This window comes from Aedes aegypti, chromosome 3 (genome assembly GCF_002204515.2).
Source record: "Aedes aegypti strain LVP_AGWG chromosome 3, AaegL5.0 Primary Assembly, whole genome shotgun sequence".
NCBI lineage: Eukaryota > Metazoa > Arthropoda > Insecta > Diptera > Culicidae > Aedes > Aedes aegypti.
This window is the reverse complement of record NC_035109.1, coordinates 214,703,519-214,708,646: the sequence shown is the minus strand read 5'-3', so window position 1 is coordinate 214,708,646 and position 5,128 is coordinate 214,703,519.

Below are 5,128 nucleotides of genomic sequence, written 5' to 3'. Positions count from 1 at the left end.
CCGAACAAAGTTGTTTCATTCACTTGATCCGAAATCACTTCATGACTGTATGGATTGCAATTACGCTCTGGTGCTCTCGCAAGGAACGAACGTCGCCATGGCCTTGTCTGCTTCAGTGTGCGGTTAAAAGTAAATTCAGTTTTTTTTATTTACTAGTACACAACATGAAGCGGCCGGTCCATAGGTAATGAACTTTTGCGTTTCTTCAATGGAGTTAAAGGCATGCAAGGTAAAGCACCGATGCATGCCTTATTGTTCTCTTATTGAAGAGTTGTCCTTGATCTTTTTCGCGGCGAAACGAAGGGAAACAGAAAGAGAGCCGCATCGCTGAAAGTATGCTAGTAAGGCGAGGTATTGATTTGTTCAGGAGCAGCATAGGCAAGTGACTAATGAATAGCACGCGTTTTTATTTTCTTTTTTGGCGTTACGTCTCTTTTGGGATGGAGCATGCTTTTCAGTTAGGGGCTGTCCATATACCATGTGGACAGAAAAACCCCGATTTTGGACCCCGTCCCCCTCCTCGTAGACAAGTATGGACATTAGTGTGGTTCAAAAATCGTTTTTGCTCCACACCGCTCATTCGATTCTAGATTAAATTCTTGGTGTCCTCCCTAAATTTGAACTCATTTCGATAAAATCTGAGACTGCACAAGACCTTCAGAAACAAAGCCATTGGTAACCTACTGTGTAGCTTGTTGTTACCGAGCAATCGAATGGATTTACACGTTATTCAATAATGCTACGATGAAGAGAAGATCCTCCTCCATCGCCCAGTGATAATAGTTTTCATCCTGGTTCAATCATTTGCTTAGAAACAAGGAGCTACACACTTGAATATCAATGGTTTTTGGGGCGAAATCACAAGTTTTGCGAGAATTGTAGATATCTTTACCCAGACATGAAATAAAAAAGAGGAGCTTGCTGGTAGCGATATCAGTCAGTAGCCTGTGGTTAGATAGAAGCCTGGTTGTTCTTGTAGTTAATTTTTATTTTCAACCGGTTATGGGCCCAGCAACGCCTGGAGGACGCTGAGGCGGCTTCAATGAGGGAGCACGAGGAAGCACTTGGACGAAGAGGCAGAATATCATTGAGGGGGTAGAGCCTGGACGGAAGGGCGAGTCTGGACGGGACGTGGCTTCGACGAGGTGCCCAAGAGTTGGAGGCCAAGGTGCTGAGAACGAGGAGTCAGGAGGAGCTTGACCAATAGGACGATGGTACAGCTGGCCAGGAGAAGCACGACTAGAAGGAGTTCAGAAGCTAGGAGAAGCTCGGTGCCAGGAATAGCTCAGAGGACAGATGTGCAGTAGGCCGTCCCTTATTTTTCGAAAATGCGAAATGTTATAAGTTCGTCATTGTAAAATGCTCGTTTTGGTAAGAAAAAAATCAGGTAAAAAATTGAAGTCCGTACGTGGACACAAAGTAGTCCCCCAACGGCCCTGAAGGTAAAAACTTTTGCACGGGAGTGTATATGTTAACTTCCGGTTTGGTCATGTTTCAGATATACTAAAGATATTGTTTCAAGAATTTCTTCATGATTTTTTTGAGTGATTCCTCAAAAGAAATTTCTTTAGAAATGATTGTTTTAGTGAATTTAGGCAGCGTTTGTGATACGATTTTTTATTTAAATTTGTTACACTAAAAGTGGAATTGTGGTACAGTCACCCCACAGTTATGGATAGCACACAGATATGGATCAGAGTTGGATTAAAACGGAAATATCTCATCAAATATAGTTGCAATTACGCAGAACACATTTTACTAACGTGAAACATAAATCTGTACAGAATCGCAATCAATTATAATATGCTTAAGGCTTAAGCATATTTTTTCCGTTCGTAGGAAATAAAATGTCATCCGTCCTCCCAGAAGCGTTGATTCATAACTGTGGGGCATTGAAACCCATAACACAGTTATGAATCAAAGATAGGACGATCCCGAAACAAACGCCAAAACGTATGCTTTCACTAGCACACCATTCGTTAACCTCGCAGATAAATTGCTGTTATAGTGTTTTGATCCATAATGAGTCGGTTTGATCCATAATACGATTCCTTCTCTCCCACTGATCCACATCTGTGGGGTGGACATCGTTTGCAATTTCCATCGAAATCGACACTTTTTCGTAAATAACCGGGTATATTGAGGTGTATTCTCAAAAACAACCATATTTAGTAGTGCCAGGGAAGTAATTTTGTTTTGTACAGCGTCACCATGTTTTTTAATCATATTTTGTTCTGAAAATTGCCCTTAGTTAATCCATAACTGTGGGGTAACTGTACTCATCGCTAAACTGGTAATGCAACAGCTATGACAACAACGTAGGATGGGATGATGCGATTCCAAAGGAGCAACTTCGAATATGGAACCGATTCAGATCCGAGCTTTGCTGTTTGAATTCCCTGCGGATCGATCGGCGGATTACTATTGACGATTCGGTGGCTGTGGAGTTGCATGGATTTGCTGGCGCTTCCAAGGTGGCGTATGGGTGTTGCATCTACATGAGAAGCGTGAAGAGTGATGGTGCTGCAGAAGTGCGACTGGTTTGTGGCAAGTCACGAGTTGCCCCAATGAAAGAACTACAACAAGACATCAAAGAAGACGCAACCCCTAATGAGATGACGATCCCGAAGCTGGAGCTGCGTTGCTGCTGGCTGAACAAATGGATAAAGTGCGCGAAACCCTAGCATTAACAACCGCAAAGTTGGTGCTTTGGTCGGACTCGAAAATCGTATTGAACTGGTTGAGACAAATGAAGCCAAATACCCCAGTGTTTGTACAAAACCGCATAGTGAAAATTAGAAAACTTTGTTCGTGGCACACGTGGCACTATATTTCGACTCAGCACAACCCAGCGGATTTGGTGTCACGTGGTGTATTTCCTGAGGATTTAATGTAATGTGAAGAATGGTGGTTTGGCCCAAGTGTGATTCCTATTGTTGAAGACGATGAATGTGGTGCGGTGGAACCGGAAGAATATGCCCACCAAATTGTGACGACTTTGGTACCGGAACGTGATTCTGTAATACCGAAAAAAACAACTAGAGCCGTACGAAGTGATCCTGAAGTACAACAGTGATCGAAAACTGCAGCGTATTTTCGGGTACTTGGTTCGTTTCCTACACAACTACCACTTGAAGGGAAGCAAAACGACGCGCAGAAGTGGTGCACTGCACTGACTAGCGAAGCACAGAAGGCGATGGTGACCATTGTCCAGCAGGTGGTCCATAAGGAGGAAATCAGTTGCATCCAAGCGAACCAACCAGTGAGGGGAAAACTGCGCAATTTAAACCCAATGTACGACGACAACGAAAGGCTGCTGCGAGTCGGCGGTCCAGAAGCATCCGATGTTTTTTCCGGAGAATAACCACTTTCTAGTCGGACGAGAGATGACAGCGGTAGCAGAACCACTGTACGATGATTTGAAGGAGACTAGCTTGTCAAGGTACGAGCTGGTGCAGAAACGAATGCAGCATTTTTGGCAACGGTGGTCAAACGAATACGTGACGGGGCTTCAGAAGCGCAGCAAGTGGTACAAAGACCCTACGTTGCTGCGAACAACATGCCACCCAAGACCTGGAAGTTGGGTCGTATTGTTGAAACGCATCCGAGTAAGGACGGATTAGTACGTGTGGTTACGATCCGCACTAGTAACAGCATCTACAAGCGACCGACGACCCAGATCGCTGTGCTTCCCATCGATGAGTGCGCGGATCAAGCAGAGCCCAAGGAGAAGTGAGACCTTCGCCTCACCCGGGGGGAGTATGTTACACTAAAAGTGGAATGATTTATTATTAAATGTTTTGGAATTGATTTTTGTTGCAGTGTAAAGTAGAAACATTTATCTGTTTTTTTTTTCTCTGTGTGCTACCAGCGCAGACGACAGGAGATGTAGAAAGCGAGATTTGTGTAGATTTGGCGCGATGTGAACGGAAGTAGGAGAGAGAAAGGAAAGAAGGATATCATAAAAGTAAAAAATTCCGTCGTGTTCAGACGAGTTTCGTTTTGCTAAATAAAACTCTTAAAATACAGTCCACTTGCTTTTCGTCCCTGAACTATCCGAAGAACACATTTTTTTTAAGGTCTACATCCGGAAAAGAGTGGTCCAAGCTTCGAGTTCGGTTTTCGCGTTGCCGGAGTGAATTTTTGTGTGTGTATCGCGTATAGCTGCTCAGTCACGGATTACGTTGATACTTTATGCCCAGGAAAGTCAAGGAAATTTCCTTTACGAAAAGATCCTGGACCGACCGGGATTCAAACCCAGACACCTTCAGCATGGCTTTGCTTTGTAGCCGCGGACTCTAACTACTCGGCTAAGGAAGGATCATTCCTAGAACGTTTCAATTTATGTTTTTTGCCAAACGATGTTAAAATATGTATACCCAAGAGTTGCCGCTACAACCCTTCGATACAAAATCATAAATTTTCTTCTAATTTACCCGGTGAAATCCATTAATTTATCTCTTTTTTGCCAAAGTCGTAAGCTTTCCCGATGATTTTATACACGAAAAAGCGTTTCCACGCCATAGAGCAAGCTTATGAAGGAGCCTGGTTGCTGACCCTTCGTTCTCCATACTAAATAGCATTCTACCCCATCCTTCCAGTCAATTTGAGCCACCTCCATTTTTCAACCAACTTTTCGACACGATTTGAAACCATAAAAAAAATCAAATTTGGGAAATGTTTTCATGGTAGTAGCTTTCAAATATTGTAAAGTTACTGTTAAGTCTTCGAATGGCCTTAAAATGTGGATCTTACTACGAGAAAACGATACAAATCCTTAACCCGTAGGCTACGGGGCTGACAACCAAAATTCAAATTGCTCGTATTTGAGCATAACTCCATATTTTTCAGTGAAATTTTGAGGATTGCTTCACTAATAGTTGTAGTTTCATGAGTGAGGGGAAAGTATAGATTCAGAGTATTGTGGACAAAGTTATTCCAGAACATCTCTGGGTCAGGTAGGGTAAAAATCACATAAACTTCCTTTTAGAACTCATTTATCATTTGGAAACGAAATGTTTTCATACAAAAAGTGAATAGACCCGTTATTTGTAATAAGTAACGATGAAGCAGGATATTAAGAAAAATAAAATTAACCTAGAACAATGCTAAGGCCTCCAAAACATTC